The sequence below is a fragment of the Gossypium arboreum genome, chromosome 11 (assembly GCF_025698485.1).
Source record: "Gossypium arboreum isolate Shixiya-1 chromosome 11, ASM2569848v2, whole genome shotgun sequence".
Taxonomy (NCBI): Eukaryota; Viridiplantae; Streptophyta; class Magnoliopsida; order Malvales; family Malvaceae; genus Gossypium; species Gossypium arboreum.
Genome location: NC_069080.1, coordinates 84,122,845 through 84,141,904, shown reverse-complemented (window position 1 = coordinate 84,141,904; position 19,060 = coordinate 84,122,845). Strand labels below are relative to the sequence as shown.

At 36.0% G+C, this 19,060-nt stretch overlaps 1 long non-coding RNA gene across 2 annotated transcripts in view; it reads right to left on the bottom strand.

The window, feature by feature from the left end:
* Positions 1 to 18,171, bottom strand: part of LOC128284158 (uncharacterized) — a 40,735-nt gene extending 22,564 nt beyond the window's left edge. Inside the window, exons 1-3 of one of the 2 annotated variants that reach the window (XR_008274496.1) lie at positions 17,045 to 18,171; positions 16,239 to 16,310; positions 15,532 to 15,922 (exon numbers count right to left, since the gene is read on the bottom strand). This is a non-coding gene — a long non-coding RNA (uncharacterized LOC128284158). The remainder of the gene's footprint in view (positions 1 to 15,531; positions 15,923 to 16,238; positions 16,311 to 17,044) is intronic. The other variant, XR_008274495.1, reaches the window with a different exon arrangement.
* Between the last annotated feature and the right edge of the window lie 889 nt (positions 18,172 to 19,060).

Here is a 19,060-nt window from a genome sequence, read left to right as displayed (position 1 = left end):
TGGATGGATATATGAGTCTAAATTCAGGGAAAATTTACGGAATCAGTTTTCGAGTTTTGAAACTCAAGATATGATTTTTAAGGCAACGGTGACGCAGTTTTCCAGCCTGTCTAGAAATGTCGAATTGGTCGGTACTTTAAGAGGATTTAGCTCGTTAACCCCTCGCATCCGACACCGGCGATGGTCTCGGGTTCGGGGTGTTACAATTTTATTGGTATCAGAGCTACGGTTTAGTCGATTCTAGGACTACCGTGATATGTTTGGGGTCTAGCTATACATGCCATTAAATGATGAATTGATAGTGTGGAGATTTCTGACAATTTGACTTTGTGTTTGTTTATAGCAATGGATCCCGATCCCAACCGAGCAATAGCTGATGATGTGGAGAGTGTGACGCTTTGCTCTCGCAAGAAGGGACAGCGCCGCGGACTCTCAACCTATGGCCAGCAATCCGAATGATGAGGCTAGGCAAGCCTTTTATAGTGTGATGAATGATTGGTTTAACCAATACATTCGAACTAACACTGCTATTCCACAACCTCCATTCCCGACAAATGCAACCCCGCACCTACAATACCTCCGTAACTGACCAAATAAGGTCAAGTAAGCCCCATCGATAGGATTCAAAACATGGGGCCACTGAATTTAAAGCTACGGATGATGACGATGCCGAGCAAGCTGAATTTTGGTTGGGCAACACTATCCGGTGCTCGATGAGCTATCTTGTACACCGATGAGTGCTTAAAGTGTACCATCTCCTTGTTACGCAATTCCGCCTACTATTGGTGGAGTACTCGACTGTGGTGCCTAGAGAGCAAGTGACTTGGGAGTTCTTTCAAACCGAGTTCAAAAAAAGTATATCATCGAGATTCATTGACCAAAAGCGAAAGGAATTTCTTGATCTTAAGCAAGGCTCTATGTCGCCATCGACTACGAACGAAAATCTGTGAGGCTTAGCCAGACGCGAGAATGCATTTCGTCCGGCTATTATGTGTAAACGCCGAGGACGGGCTGAATGATGATATAAGGATGTTTGTTGGCATTCTCGAAATACGAGAGTTCGTAGTACTTGTTGAGCGAGCTTGTAAAGTCAAGAGCTTAGAAAGGAGAAATAAAAAGTTGATGTGGGAACCGGAGAATTCAAAAAGGTCCTCGGAAAGTCTCTTCAACAGCATCGAAGAGATTTGAGATGATGGGAGCCGGTCTAGAGGCGCCGGGCTTTTCTAGACGAGATCGCGGTCGACCCCGTGACCACACGAGTCACTTGATCGCCATGGTGGAAATGATCACGAGAGAGAGCGAGTGTCTCATTGTGGCAAATGACATTCGGGAGTCAGAGGTTCCGTGATCGCTCTGCTATAAGTGTGGATCGGTGACCACTTTATCAAGGATGCCCGAGGTTACTTGAACAAAATGTAAGTCAAAGTGGAAACCGGGTGCTACCACCGCCGAGGTAGGCCATTCAAATGCGAGCAATGCTAGTGGCGGTCGAGAGGGTCGAGAGATGCTACAACAAGACACGAGGCTCAGACTCTGCTAGGACTTATGCCATCTGCAAGACGCGAGGATGTCGCCTCACCGGATGTTATTACCGGTACTTTCACTCTTTTCGATACTAATGTGATTGCTTTGATTGACCTGGTTCTACTCATTCTTATATATATGAAACCTTAGCATCCAAGAAGACTTTGCCTATTGAGTCTCTCGAGTTTGTAATTCGGTGTCAAACCCTTGGGTCATTACGTGCTTGTCAACAAAGTGTGCAAGAAAAGTCCCCTAGTATTTCGAGGTTCTTGTTTTCCCGCGGACTTGATGCTTTTGCCGTTCGATGAATTCGACGTTATTCTTGGTTTGGATTGGTTGACCATGCACGATGCGGTTGTAAATTGCAAAAGCAAGACTATCGATCTGAGGTGCGCGAATAACGAGATAATTCGGGTTAAGTCTACGGACTTAAAGGGGTTGCCAGCTGTAATATCAGCAATGTTGGCCCGGAAATATGTAAGAAAAGGATGCGAAGCGTACCTTGTGTATGTGCTCGATGACAAGGAGTCGAAAAGAAACCCGAATCTGTGCGGTGGTTTGTGAATACCCGGATGTTTTTCCGAAGAATTGCGGGTTTACCACTGCTCGGAAATAGAGTTTGGCATCGAATTGGTACCGGTACCACTCAATTTCGATAGCTCCGTATCGTATGGCAATCGATTTTAATTAAAGGAGTTGAAAGCTCGATTGCAAGAATTGGTGGATAGAGATTTTGCTCGCTTGAGTTTTTTCGCCTTGGGGTGCGGCGGTGTTGTTTGTGAAAAGAAGGATGGGACCATGAGGTTGTGCATCGACTATCGTCGACAATAAAGCGACGATAAAGAACAAATATTCGTTACCGCGTATTGATGACTTGTTCGATCAACTGAAGGGAGCCTCAGTGTTCTCGAAAATAGATTTGAGATCGGGCTATTATCAGTTGCGAATTCGAGATTCGGACGTACCCAAGACTGCCTTCCAAACGAGATATGGTCACTACGAGTTCCTAGTGATGCCGTTTGGTCTTACTAATGCCCCTGCAGTATTTATGGATTTAATGAATCGGACCTTCAGACCATATTTGGATCGGTTCGTAGTCGTGTTCATTGATCACGTCTTGGTCTATTCAAGAAATGAGACCGAACATCTTGAACACCGAGGTTAGTGCCGCAAATTCTACGGATAAGCAATTATATGCTAAGTTCACAAGTGTGAGTTCGGTTAAGAGAGGTTAGCTTCTTGGGGCATGTGATATCTGATCGGGCATTCGAGTCGACCAAACAAAATTTCAGCCATACTTAATCTGAAGCCTCAGAAATATTACCGAGGTTCGAGCTTTTTAGGGCTTGCTTGTTATTACCGACGATTTGTAAAAGGTTTCTCAACGATAGCCACGCCAATGACGGTTACTCCAAAAGGATGTTAAGTTCGAATGGACGGAGAAATGTCAGAAGAGTTTCGATCAACTGAAAACTTATTTGATTGAAGCCCCAATTCTAGTGCAACCCGAATCTGGCAAAGAGTTTGTCATCTATAGTGACGCCTCCCTACTTGGGTTAGGTGGTGTATTGATGCAAGAAGGTCGAGTTGTGGCCTATGCGTCGAGGTAATTAAAGCCACATGAGTAAAATTATCCGACCCATGATCTCGAATTGGCTGCCATATTATTCGCCTTAAAGATTTGGCGACATTACTTATTTGGTGAGAGGTGCCATGTGTACTCGGATCACAAAAGTCTCAAATATTTCATGACCCAAAGAGACTTAAATCTACGACAAAGACGTTGGCTCGAGCTGTTAAAGGATTATGAGCTGGTCATTGACTATCACCCGGGAAGGGCGAATGTGGTTGCGGATGCCTTGAGTCGTAAATCATTATTCGCTTTACGAGCGATGAATGTGCCCTTGTCCGTTCGATCCGACAATGTGTTAGTAGCTGAATTGAAAGCCAAACCATTATTGATACATCAAATTTGTGAAGCTCAAAAGGTCGACGATGAGTTGGTTGCAAAACGGGCCGAGTGTGTTCCGAACAAGGAATCGGAGTTTCAGATCGATGATGACGATTGTTTGAGGTTCAGAAGTCGTCTGTGTGTTCCAAAGAATTCGGAACTTATTTTGATAATTCTAAACGAAGCCCATTGTAGCCGAATGGCAATCCACCCGGGGAGTACGAAGATGTACAACGATTTGAAACGTCGGTTTTGGTGGCATGGTATGAAACGAGACATCTCCGACTTTGTTTCGAGATGTTTAATATGTCAACAAGTGAAAGCAGAACATCAAGTGCCTTCAGGATTACTTCAGCCGATCACGATACCCGAGTGGAAGTGAGATCGAGTCACAATGGACTTTGTATCCGGACTGCCAATGTCAGCAAGTAAGAAGGATGCGATTTGGGTCGTGGTAGATAGACTGACTAAGTCGGCTCACTTTGTCCTCAGACGCACGGATTTTTCAATGGAAAAATTAGCCGAATTGTACGCTTCTCAGATTGTGAGATTACATGGGTGCCTATTTCTATCGTGTGGGATAGAGATCCGAGATTTACCTCGCGATTTTGGAAAAAGTTGTAAGAAGCTTTGGGTACCAAGTTGCATTTCAAAGACCGCTTTTCACCCCAAACCGATGGTCAATCCGAGCGGATAATTCAGATACTTGAGGATATGTTGAGATGTTGCATCCTCGAGTTCGATGGTTCATGGGAACGGTATTTGCCTTTGATTGAATTCGCTTATAACAATAGTTTTCAATCAAGTATTAGGATGGCACCTTACGAGGCTTTGTACGGTCGTAAATGCCGTACACCATTGTTTTGACCGAGCTCGGTGAAAGCAAAGTTTTCGTGGTGGATTTGATTAGAGATGCTTTGAATGAAAGTGAAAGTAATCCGTGAAAGTCGAAGATAGCCTCCGATCGTCGGAAGTCGTGACGGATCTGAAGCGTAAGGACATCGAGCATCGTGGGAGATAAAGTGTTTCTCAAGGTTTCGCCTTGGAAAAAGATACTCGATTCGCCGTAAGGGCAAGTTGAGCCCGAGGTTCATTGGGCCATATGAGATATCCGAGCGAGTCGGTCCAAAGGGCATATCGTTTGATTTTGCCCCGAACTCGAAAAGATTCACGATGTCTTTCATGTTTCGATGCTTGACGCTATAGATCCGATCCATCGCACGTGATTAGTCCATCGAAGTTGAAATTCAAGCCAATATGAGTTATGAGGAAGAACCGATTCGTATCCTATCACGTGAAGTGAAAGAGTTGCGAAACAAGCGGGTTCCGCTAGTGAAAGTGTTATGGCTCAAACACGGGATAGAAGAAGCTACTTGGGAAACCGAGAACTCTATGAAAGAGCGATACCCAACCCTATTTACGGTAAGATTTTCGGGACGAAAATTTCTTAAGTGGGAAGAGTTGTGACACCAAAATTGACCCTAGTCGGAATGTGGTTTCGGGACCACAAAACCGAGGCATAAAAATAATTTAAAATTTATTTTGATGCCTATAATATGTGTGTGCTCATGTGTGACATTTTGATGATTAATTTAGTGTTATAAAGGTGAATTCCACTAGAAAGGACTTAGTAGTGAACTTTGAAAGTACGATAGGAAAATGTGTAATGACTAATTAAAGCATGCATGCAAAACAATGGACTTGCATGTCAAATTCCCCCTTTATAGGTGGTGGCCGCCATGACATGGTTTATGGGCAAAGAAAACATGTTGAAACATGTTTTGTTAATGGAGCATGAAAGAAATGATTAATAATTAGATGTGGGAAGAGAAACAAAAAAAAATGTGTGTGAGAGTGTAGCATTCCCCCATTGCAGTGCAACTAAGAAACAAAACAAAAAATTTTGTTCATCCTTGTTCTCTCCTTTTGGCCGAAAATTCTAAGAGGAAGAAGAGATTTTTGCTTCATTTTCTTTGTTTAGAAGAGATCTAGAAGGAGATTTGGCTAAACTTGCATCAAGAGTAAGGTATGTATGAGGTTGTGTTATGAGTTTCATGCATGTTTTAGTTGCTAACTTGATGTTCATGTTAGCCATGGTTCAAATCCTTGTTATGCCATGGGAATGGTATTTGGCCAAAGTTGTTATTGTGTTAAAGCCATTGCATGCTAAATGTGAAACTTGCTAATGATGCATGCAATGATGGATTGTCTACTCTTGAAATTTCTTTGTAGCCATCTTGAGTAAGACATTGAGTTTTCTTTTGTTTAACCATGATTGAAGTTGAAAGGGCATGATTGTGATGTATTCGCCATGATGCATTCATGAGCATGGTTCATGCTTCTTGCATGTTAGTTAAAATTTGTGTTTTGGATAGCTATGAACACCTTGAAATTCGGCCTTGCACCTATATGTGTATATATGATTGCACATGATATTTTGATTATGAAGAAAGTGATAAATATGTTGTTTAAAGAAGAATGTTGTGAAATTTGCATGTACATTCGCCTAGTACACATATGATGTGAAAATCTTGCAATTTATTGTTGATTTTGTGCAAGTATGACTAAGTATAATCGGCCACATGAGGGGAATTATTGTGCATGCATTCGTTAGAGGCAAGCTTAATGATGCCTATTCTTGACTTAGGTAATCGGCTACCTTGTTGTGAGCTAAGGCCGAATGTGCGTAATTAAAGAAAATTGACTAAAGTGCTTAGTTATGTGATGTTGAGTCAATGATATGTGTATTCGCCAAGGCTAGCAAGCGAGACTTTAATGAATTGAATTTGTTTGAATTAGCTCAAGAGCTGAGAGGGCCACAATTGGATAAGGGAAGGAAAAGTTATCGATTAGCCGTCGAAGTTGTTCGACAACATCCGAGGTAAGTCCTCAAGAAATGACCCTACTCGAATTATGTGAAATGAAATATGGATATGTAATGATTATTGATTTATGTGTGTATGAGTATTTGAATGATACCCGGCTAAGTCCCAAGGCGATTATGCAAGTGATATGTTTGTGTTTGAGCCTTAGTAACGAAAATGAAACATGGATGTGTAATGATTATTGATGTATGTGTGTGCATGAGCAATTGAATGATATCCGGCTAAGTCCCAAGACATTTATGCTAGTAATTATATCCGGTTAAGACCAAGGCCATTGTGCTAGTGACCACATCCGGGCTAATACCAAAGGCATTCGTGCAAGTTGTTAAATCCGGGCTAATACCCAAGGCATTTGTGCAAGTCGTTCTATCCGGGCTAAGACCCGAAGGCATTCGTGCATGTGGTTATATCCAGTTGTATTCCGGAAAAGCTTGGGCCGAAGGTGAGCGTTGGTTGCTGTAATAAATTTAATTAGTACGCTCGAAAAGCCCAAAGGATAAGGTATGTTTATATGTGCATTGGAAAAAGTCGATATGTTTGAGTAACATTCGTTCAATCGACTAACGAATTTCCAGCTATTGAATTGGTTGATATCTTGTGAAAGTATACAATGATGAAGTGTGAAGTAAGTATGATTATGTGAATGTGTATTAATGAAATGATTCATTTGGCTATGTGAATGTAATGCTTTAGTTAAAGCTGAATTTATTGCTTGAGACTTACTAGGCATAAAAATGCTTACCCCATTGCTTTGGCTCTCTGTTTTATAGATTTTGCTCGTTAGCGATCGGATTCGGGATCATTAAAGTCGAAGTCATCTACACTATCAAAGCCTCCATTTTGGGTATAATTTTGGTTGAACTTTGAAATAGCATGTATAGGACTACCCTATTGTAGAAGGTCATGTACCTTTCGGTTTTATGTAAGCTTGGATAGCCATGCGAAAATGGCTTATATACGTTGTTAGTATGATTCTATAATCGTTTGTATGATGATCATTATGGGGTATAGAATGGTTTTGAAAAGATTAGCCATTGGAATGGTTAATCATGATCACACTTGTGCTATGTATGCAAAAAGGGCCAATTGAATCGTGGAAATCATGAAATAGGTAAAGGTTACCTTGAAAACAGATGCTGGCAGCAGCAGTGGTGTGGTTTTGAAAAATCACCAAAATTTGTAGGAATGGTATTAAATAGTGAATAAGTTATGTAAATGAACCTTGATGAGTCTACTTTCATATGGAAGAAACGAAACTGTCATAGGAGTTACTTGTTAAGAGATATTAAAGTTATTGTGAGACAGGGCCAGAACGGTTTCTGGGTCCCCTGTCACGACTTTAAAAATTTGCTATAAATTATCCAGAAAGAATTATAAGTCATGTCTTATATGTGCAGATTCTATTTTGAGTCTAGTTTCATTAGAAACAAACGGCACCAGTATTAAAGCCCTGTACGGAGAGATATTCAAGTTGTAACGCACAAAGGTCAGGGTAGTCGATCCCTGTAACATGGGTGACTTTAACTAATAAACTGTACCAATTGGCCCGACCAAAAATTCTAGAAATAAATTCATGGATGGATATATGAGTCTAAATTCAAGGAAAATTTACGGAATCAGTTTCCGAGTTTTGAAACTCAAGATATGATTTTTAAGGCAATGGTGACGCAGTTTTCCAACCTGTCTGGAAATGCCGAATTGGTCGGTACTTTAAGAGGATTTAGCTCGTTAACCCCTCGCGTCCGACACTGGCGATAGTCTCGGGTTCGGGGTGTTACACCGTGTGTCCCCTGCACCTAAAATTTTTTTGTCAATATGCATGATAGTAAACACACGAGTAGAGAGACAACCGTGTGTCTCAACCGTGTGGAGGACACGGCCTAGCACATAGGCGTGTGCCTTGGCCTATGCCTTGGCCGTGTGCCTCTAAATGAGCAATGACATCATAAACAGAATATCCAAGTTTTTAGACACAAGCGATGACACAGGCGTGCCTAGGCCGTGTGAGGGACACGGGCCAGAGACACGAGCGTGTACTTAGCCATGCGAAAACCCTTGTAAGTTTAAAATAAAAAATAAATTCTAAAAATTCCACACGGGTATGGGACACGGGCGTGTCCCAAAGCACACGGGCGTCTGTATTACCTCCACACGGGCGTGTGAAGCTTAAACCTAAAAATTTTTCTTAGGTTTTTTTTAGTTCTCAGTTTAGTTTCAGATTTTTTTTAATGTATGTTTTGGACCTCACAGGTCCATAATAAGGATAATATGATCTTGTTTGATCGATTTCAATTTAGAATGAAATTTTATGATTCGTATTTTGCGAAAATGCACTGTTTATGTACGGTAATGTCTCCTACCTTATCCCGGTCTCGGGTACAGGTAAGGGATGTTACAAGTACAATTACAATAGTCTTATGTCTAATGTCATAGAGTGTTTATCCATGCATTATCTATTGGTTCATCTATACATCAGTTACATACTCATTCAAACATAAATCATGGAACACACATTTAATCAAGCATATATCACATTTCACACAAGTCATATATAACGATAAATTGACACTTGAGGTATCAAATATGAAGTGAGCTCTATCATCATTCATCGAGTACACGAATCTCCAACACACCACAGACTCATAAAGTCAAACATGTCCCAGAAATGTAGCATATAGCCAACACTCCTTATTTCTCCTCACATGTCTTATTGAATGGAGCTTAACTCACATTCCCTTCCCCTTCTAATATGTCCTAAGGTTTCAATTCCCAAAATCACTGTACATATAGATGAGTACTCGCAATCTTATGGCATGTCAATTATATCCAATGGTATCAAGATCACAAGGCCAAAATATCCAGAAAAACAATCACATATCACTTACCGATTATCCGTGCACTATCATTGCATGTTAGCATCTTCTATAAAACCCTATCGCTATCATATAACATATATATATCATGTATACATTTGCACTTTTCACAATAGTTACCATATCCACATATCACATATTTGAGCTTCTCATCACCATGCCTAATTTCATAATCATATAAGCACAAAACTATAAAACGAACATAGATACAAGAAAACTTACACTTGAAATTTAGAATAAAGGTTTAGGCTACTACTAAATTCCCAAATATCACATGACTCGTGTCTACGATTAGTGATCCCAAACACTCACCACTATTCTTTCGCTAAGAAGTCAAAAGCTCAAACCAGCTCTTCATTTAACTTGTAGAAGGCTCCAATGAATCTGAGGCTTTACACATAATAACCATACAATATTCACATTTAGGTAGTAGTCAAGGACTCACTTAAACCAACTAAAGCATCATCCTATTCTAAGTTCTCATGTAACCAAAACATTTAACAAAACAAACTTAGAATGCTTATAACTCAGTCTACGCTTAACATTTTCACCTAAAACGAATTCCGTTCATCTAATTAGTCATCTACGCCTGATCTTCAACCCTTAAACCACTAAAAACTACATAATTCATGGTACTCAAAATTTTTCAACATCTTTTTGAAAATTTTCACAAAATTCATTAAAACATAAGAAATCATTAATGAAACTTCAAGTTTAGAAACCTTCTAATCATGATAAAACGAGTTGAAAAATACCTAGAAACCATGTTATTTCTCAAAATCCCAAAATTCCCAATTAATGTCTCAATTTTTTACTTTTATTTAAAACGTGCGATTCAATGGCTAATAATTTAGTTTTAGGGACTAGATATCATGAAAAACTCATAAGGAATCAAAACATTACCTTTAATTGAAGAAAATCGAACTTTTGATACAAACCCAGAAAATTCCAAAGCTTGACAATGGTGAAATCAATGGAGTTTTTGGGTGTTTTAAAGAGATTCTATGGATGTTTAAGGCTTGGGCGTTGAAAGAATCTAAAGCTTATAGTTTGGAAATCAAAATTGGGTGGCTTAATTTCGGGAGAACAAGGGACGACAATAAGGGAGGAGAGAGGAAGAAATTAACATAAATATGCCATTAGAGGAAGAAATAGACTGAAATTTTAAAAATTGGCGAAACTACAATATAAATACTCACAGTTTTGACTCTATTGTAAATTAGTCATTTTTTAAAATTAAAGGTTTTTAAAGCACATATTCAGAAATTGATTTGATTTTCTAAAAACTATAATCAAGAAAATTATCGATATATCATGCCACGAGTTTCTGAAAACTCTAAGGCTAAAATTCTTAAAATACCCTTAAAACTCTTAGACACTATTTTGAGATGTTACAAAAGATGACCAACCTCTTTTTAAAGACACGTTGTAACTCTATCACTGGCTATGGAGGATTGATAGGCTCTGATACTGTTATTACGATAGATTTAGAAAAGGAGAAGAAGAACAAGAACAAAAAGGAAGTAGAGAGAAAATGAAAGAGAAGAAGATTTCATTCACCGAATGCATAATCGTTCCCATTCTTTCTTCTTTACTTAAAATATAAACAAAACAACAATTACTAGTTGGTTATGGAAGTTATTATTTGACAATTGTAACCGCCTACCAAAAACACATTGTTGAACTTAAACAAAAAAGATTAACCTAAAATGCACCGTTTTATTATTTGTCAAGCACAATGTATAATTAATGACCTTAAGAGAATTGGATCCCTTCCATAACATGTTCTTACAAGTTATTTTTATGGTGTTATTTAATCTAGTATTAGGATTAATCTTTTTTTTTTCTTATTTGTTCCATTTTGGGTTGTAATGCTCTTCAAAATATTATTTTTGTCGTTCAATTAATTTGTGCTTCCCCTTTCCCTTGTGTTCACACCAGGTTGGCTAGGGTTTCCAACCCTAATTGTTACGTGGAAATGGTATGGGTTTGAACTTGGTTAGCAAGCCTAGATCAAGTTAAAATTAATTGAGTTGGGCTAGGCTCAAATCTCCAATTAAAAGAACCAAGCCTTTAACTTGGGCTTGCATTTGGGTTAAAAAGAAAATGGTCTTGAAAAGTAAAAATGGGTTGCAATTTGAACAGACCAAAAATAAAATTTAAAAAAAAAAAGGGGGAGAAGTTGGGTTACAAGCTTACTTGGTTCTTAAATCGGATCGTTAAAAAGAAAGCAAATACATACTTAAAATTTGATTCAATTTTTTACGGCAAAAAATATTTACAAACTGGGTTAAAAATGGGCTCAAAATTTGGGCTTTTAAAAACCATAATTTAAAGAAAACAAGTTGGGCTTTTAACATTTTTCCAAATCAAGCCCACTAAGATTTTAAGAATGAAAAAAATTTTATTTCAATTTTCTCAAAATACAAAACAAAAAAAAATTGATTTATTTTTTAAAAACAACCACAAGATATCCAAATGTCCACTTCATTCATGCCAAAAAAAAAATTAAACTAGAAAAGGTTATAATGAAGTTCAATATAATTGAAATCAAATTAACTCGAATTTTCAAGAAAATAAAAGAAAATTATCAATCTCGTGCTTTAAAAAAATGTTTAATAATAAAGTCCTAAGAATAATATAATTATTCATAAATTTCCTTGGTCAAATTTTATTGTAGGCTTAAACAATAAAAATGTATATTAATATGCGATTGATTAATGACAAGATGTTATAGTTGTGGGATATCAAGTCAATACATGAGTACATGATAGAGAACAATGTACTGGATTGACCCACCATTAGAAAGTTTCTTAGATTATTAAATAATAGTCACGCCAAAATAGTGATTATAATATATATGATCATTTGACTTGAGGTCATTATAGTTCCAACACCCAAAGTTGTATACTTTAACACAGTCAAAATTTTTTGTAAATGGTTGTATTGTAACGACTTTTGTTGGGTATATCACAATCTATGTAGTGGAGTATAAATGATCAAGATAAGACTTGTCCCTTCTATAAAATAAGAGTGATATCTGGGGTACCTTGATCAAGCGAGATTAGAAATACATGGTCATACTCAAATGATGTGATATGAGATATCAAACTCATTTGTTTATCTTAATCTACTTCGGATTCAAGAAATAAAATATTAGGTTATACAAGCGTAACTATTTCATAACTTGTGTTTAATCTAGATATCACAATTAAAGGGATATACCACATAATGATATTATCATAGAAAGGTTATGTCGAACCACGACTTCTCATAACTAATTAGTAAGATGGGTTGCTATATGCCACTCACTGTTCATAATATTAGAATTGTTTTAATATTACATCGATGTTAAAGGATCCTACAATGTCACACTCTTTGATTAGAACGATTGGAATTCAACGAAAGTTGAGATTATAGTTACATGTCACAAGAGTTAAATTGATATAGAAACATTCTTATAATTAATTTTGTTTGACAATGTTAAAATTAAATACAATACATGTACATGATGCACATATATAAAGGGTGTAATTAAAATAGTGTGAAATGTGTTTTACATATTTTAATATAATAAAATCTTACTGAATTTATTTTGCTAATGTGGATTATTTAGGTTTTAAAATAAATTGATATATCTGGAAAACAGTACATAAAATCCTAAATTTCCTTCCATATATTTTATACTATTCAAAAGAAGTTTTGAAAAAAGAAAAAGAAAATAGAATATCATCCCTTCTTTTAGTGCTTGCTCAAAATTCTAAGACTAACATCGTATAGAATTTTGAAATACTTTACAAAAGGTTGTGAGAGAACATACTAATTGTTAATCCACACAATATCAACGAAGATCAAGATTGAGAGTTAAGATGGAGGAGCATGGTGTCTTCGTCCAAAAAAAAAAAGGCGAATCCCCCCTAAATAGAGTGTATAAGGTTATTTGAATCATGGGTATTTCGAGTCAGATCATTGGGTTGGATCTCGGATTGGTTATTATATATTTTATTATAATTGTATAACAATTTGTCCCACACCTTGTTGAAGAAAAGTTACAAAATGACTCTTCTAAGACAACTTAGATGTGTGGAACATATAATTAGGGGCATATTACATAAATTTTAAACAACTTTAATGAGTAGGTTCCATTGTCTAATTGTGTAGTACTGAAGTTAAATGATTATTTGAGAAATGGTTTTAAGGAAACAAATTGTGTTGTAGAACACTAAGAACTGTATTTCTTATAAGTAAAAATTTGTCTTTCACCTTATCAAAGAAATTAGCAAGCTTTAAAAATGATAGTTGCGAGATTAAATCAAATGAATTATTAGAATACCGAAAATCGCAAACCTTAATAATATCAATTGTTAACGTAATTCAGCGAGCTGTTAGAAGTTACGATCTTAAATCAAAGAACTCAAATAATTGGAAGTTGCGATCTTAAATCAACTAGCCTTAATAATACCAACTATGAACGTAGGTCAGCAAGTTGTTAGGAGTTGTGATATTAAATTAGCAAACTCAAATAATTGGAGGCTACGATATTAAATCAACTAGCCTTAATAATATCAGCTGTGAACATAGGTCAGTGAGCTGTTAAGAGTTGAGATCTAATATCAACGAACTCAAATAATTGGAAGTTGCGATCTTAAATCAACTAGCCTTAATAATACCAACTATGAATGTAGGTCAGTGAGTTGTTAGGAGTTGTGATATTAAATTAGCAAACTCAAATAATTGGAGGCTGTGATATTAAATTAACTAGCCTTAATAATATCAGCTGTGAACATAGAACAGTGAGCTGTTAGGAGTTGCGATCTTAAATCAACAAACTCAAATAATAGGATGTCGTGATTTTAAATCAACTACCCTTAATAATATCAGCTGTGAACATAGGTCATCAAGCTGCTCAGGAGTTGTGATTTTAAATCAGCTAACTCAAATAATCGAAAGTTGCGATCTTAAATCACCTAGCCTTAATAATATCAACTGTGAACATAGGTCATCGAGCTGTTTAGGAGTTGTTATCTTAAATCAGCTAACTCAAATAATCGGAGGCTGCGATCTTAAATCAACTAGCCTTAATAATATCAGTTGTGAACATAGGTTATTGAGCTATTTAGGAGTTGCGATCTTAAATCAACGAACTCGAATAATTGAAGGCTATGATCTTAAATCAGCTAGCCTTAATAATATCAATTATGAACGTAGGCCAATGAGCTGTTAGGAGTTACGATCTTAAATAAGCATCAAATAATCAGAGGTAGCGATCTTAAATCAACTAGCCTTAATAATACCAGTTGTTAACATAGGTCATCGAGCTGTTTAAGAGTTGCGATCTTAAATCAACTAACCTTAATAATATCAACTGTGAACGTAGATCATCAAGCTATGTAAGAGTTGTCTTAAATCAACTAACTCAAATAATTGGAGGCTGCAATCTTAAATCAGTTAGCCTTAATAATATCAGCCTAAGCAGGTGGTGGAAGAGTCCACCTATGACTAAAGTGCTAGGTGACAGGCACCAATTTCTACACATCAAGAAATAGGGAAGTTATATTAGCAGCAAAGAACTGTATTAAAACATAGAAATGGTCATGAGCTATTTACTTAGTAGCTTAGTAGTCAAACCTAGTTATTTTGAAAGAAACACATGTTACCTTTCTACATGCCTAACCCTCTTTCAAAATCAAAAGCACAATCTTTTTTCTTTTGTTGGATATAGCAGTATGTAAGGCATAATAATAAACTATAAAGAAAAACAAACAAACTACATTACACGGTTAACAACTCGCAGATCTTCCTTACCAAACATAACAAGACAGCAAGATTACAAATAAATAAATAATTCTTAGACAAATAGGACACGAGTATGAATTCTTCATATATCAATCAAGGCATAGAACAAAAGAAAAGCATGGGAAGCTTTTTTTAGAGAAAAGGAATAAATTCCATGAAACAAAAGATGGCCATGTTATGAAACGTAAAGTTAGTATCTACGATAGACCACCTTATGAAACATAAAGTTAGTAACTTAGGGTGCTTCTTTTGAACTCCCTTGTTTGGTAAGTCAACAATATCATAGATGCATATGAGCTAATACTAGCTCAAGTCATTGGCAAAACATAGAGATAATTACAGATTTAATTTTCAAGCAGTTTAATGCAATATGCATGCTAATCAGATCCAATATATCCCCAACTAAAAGAACAAAATATCATCAGTAGGACCATTAACAAAAGAAAACAAAAAATCACAGAAAAGTTTAAAATCTCAAATGCAAGGATAACAAATTGCATACCTTTCAAAGCATATTTCTAACCTTTCTTTTCCTTTCAATAAGAGGGAAACAACTTCAAAAACCCTGCAGCACTCAACCAAAATCTTCAATAGAAATTATTACATTTCCAATAGAACAACTATTAACATAATGCCAGAGGTGAATATGAGTCAGTACAATGTGATAAGAAAGAACTAAAAACAATGAAAACAATTTCAAGACAGTATTTTTCAGGAAAATGAGTAAGTTAACCCCATTTAAATTAAATTTTCAGCAAGGAAGCTATGAACTGACTTGCCTCTGCTGTACTTCCTGAAAAATTAGCTTGAACTAACTTTGATTGTTCCCAAGAGGTTTATGGTGTACAATGAGACCCATCTCAACACCATCAAGCCCTACGTGCATCAAAATTCTGAAACAAAAGAAGGAATAATACTAGTTTAAATCAATAAAGTTAAATTATTCATGGATCTTGGTGTAAAATTTTAAAGGGCCAATTATAAGCCGTAAATCTATATATTTTAATTAAAATGGTTTATTGTGTTTTATCAATATAAAAACATATATGTTAGTACTATACTAAGAACTTATAAAACTAAAAGTTTTATCAAGTGTAAAATAAAAACTTAGCAATCTCGTCGTATCGAAAAATCAACACTAATTGATGGATCCACCAATGATACAAACTGTCAAAAGTAATTGGGTAAGGAAAATCGAAGATAACATACCATTGAATCAGATACCTGTTGCCAAAATATCATGTTGAAGTACTCTGCCAAAACTATACCTTCGAACTCAAACTGGGAAATGAAGTGAAGAAGTGAACAATATTACAAATCTGAAACGAGTAACTCTTTAACAAAATTTGTGGTCAAGTTCAAGCAACAACCTTCTCATCCATTTTTTATCCATAATAAATGGTGCCAGAGAGATGACATTGTTAATTCAGTTGGTCATGTTAAGGTTAATCTGTGTTTAGTTAGCCACTATCTCAAAATCACAAATGACATGTCATTACAACAAAGCAGCAATCCCAATTTAGTTATGTGCGCTTGAAGGCTAACTCAAGAGTTCATACTAATCAAGAGAAAAACTAGATGCAAAAGTATAAAACAACAACAGAGAATTCATGCTCCATTAATACTTTCTCTTACTATTTAACCATCTGTTCTTATTTACATTATTGTTCATCCTATACGATGTTTTACAACCGATGGCAATATGTTGCCTTATTCTGCACCAGTTTTGCAGAAGCAGGTTATCCTACTTGTTGTTGGATAAATGAAATTTCCATCATAGAAGAAAAATTAGGTAGCAACTGGTGAATTCAATGTTGAAAAATCTTTGCAAAACTGTCACTATGAAAGCTTAAACATGAAACCAAATGATTATATCACTAAACGAACACGATGTATAAATAAGAGATAAGAGTTCTCAGGAACCAATATGATAAACATTAGCTAAACCAACATTTGAAACCTTTCTAATTACTTTATACCAAATATATAACAAATAATTAAAGTGTGGCAGATACCTTGGAGGAAAGAAGTGTTATGCAATGACTCCTTTTGCTTTACTAATTTGGGTACTCACTTGCACGAGTCAAAATAGAACTAACTCTCATCTTATACAACACACAGTTCAGATCATAAAAAAGGACAAGAGCAGTATGCTTACAGAAAGAGGAGGAAAATAATGCCCTTAGTAGAGCAAGGAAAATGAAAATAACCAAGTACAACATTGCAATCCATTAACGACCCTTCTAATTGGCAAATCCTTTGCTAAGATGCCTCACCAATTGCGGAACAATGGTTTCAAGAGACATTTTCTCAATTAAAGTGAAACATGATAGTTGATGAGATGGCTCAACAGTGATGTGACAATAAATGTAGTGAGGATGCATAAAATGTGCATCTGAGCACGAAAGCTGGTTCTTTTGATTTTTTATTCTAATGTTCAATCAACATTTCCCTTCTAAAATTCGAAATAATTAAACAACTTTGGCTTGTACTGAAATGCTCTAATAAAAAGTCGGACTTTGCGTGCACGTGTAATAGACGAATCAATCATCCAGGTATAGAAATAAAATGGGTCCCAATTCATAGAACCAATCAATCTAGAAAATGAGTAGCTGAAAAGAGAAAATGTGGAAGCGGTGTACCTATGACTCTGCCTTCGGAAAGCTCACGGGTTGGTACCCCCTGCAATAGAATAAGAGGGCCTGTTGCCACTTCCACGTAGGGGCCATCTTTGCCCAACACAAACTCCCTCTCAACCTCATTTTCTCCTCCATTCTCCAATCGGCATACATGCAAGCTTTTGATCGACTCTTTCCACAAACGCCTTCACAAATATCACCAGTCTTCTTGAAATTAGATTACCCATCAGACACAGTCGATGATCCTGGTAAAACAACCTTTGTTACAAGCTCAGCGCACCATTGTTGATACACAGTATCAAGGGAGGGTTAAGATTTGGAGTCAAGAAGGAGGAGCATGGAATTTTTCGTCCAAAAAAAATAGTCGGATCCCCATAGATTTATGGGTTGTGATTACATCACGAGACAACATTTGAATGTTCATATTTTAATATGTTGTTTGCAAGTTACGGATGTTATGAGCAATATTTTTTTAATACTTATATCTTACTTTTTTTATGCATTTTATTTGGTGAAGGCTTCATCCTATCTTTGCATTTTTATTGATCAATTTCCTTACTATGTCCCAATACTTTAATTTTTAAAATTGATCCTTTGGGCATTAAAAACTCAATTATTTTTTATATACCAAAAAGGGGAAAGTATATTAAAAAAATTTCTAAAAGCATTAAACCATGACAGTGGCAACATAAATTATTTCGTTTTAAAGCATTGTTTATGAGTTTATGAAGATAGTATTTCAATCAAAACTTATTTTCCATCTTTGATTGAAATAAATAAAAAAATCATTTTCAATTGATTTTCAGAACAAACTCTTGATTTTTGAAAATAATTTTTATTTAGGAATATATTTTTCTAAAGTTTTGTTATATCAAAAACCAATAATTTTTAGCTTTTATTTGTAAATATTTTGATATAATAAAATAACTCTTAATTCTTTCGATCAAATTTGCAGAAATTAATTTATCTACTCTTAAATTATTTTCAAGATGTATAAACTCAAAAATAAGTTTCTAAATGCCTTAGATAATTTACAAAAGTTTTTAAGTACTCCTAAATCATTTAAAACTGTTTCTAAGCTAAAATAATGCAATTTCCTAGCTATGTCTCAAGACACAAGACTATATGTCTTCAGACACGCAAGTCAGTAAGCAAAACTTTGCTTTAATGGAGAAATGTCTCGAGACTTTCTATGAAATTCTCAATACATGGTTATAAGTTTTGAGACATAAGACTTTAATTCTCGAGACAAATAAGTTAATAACCAAAGTTCTGCTCCAAGGAAGTGAGGGCTTGAGACATGTTCTTAATGTTTCGAGACATCCCTTCTATGTCTTGAGGCATTGTGTTATTAATGGCTATTTTGAAGCAATGTATCAAGACAAGCCTTCT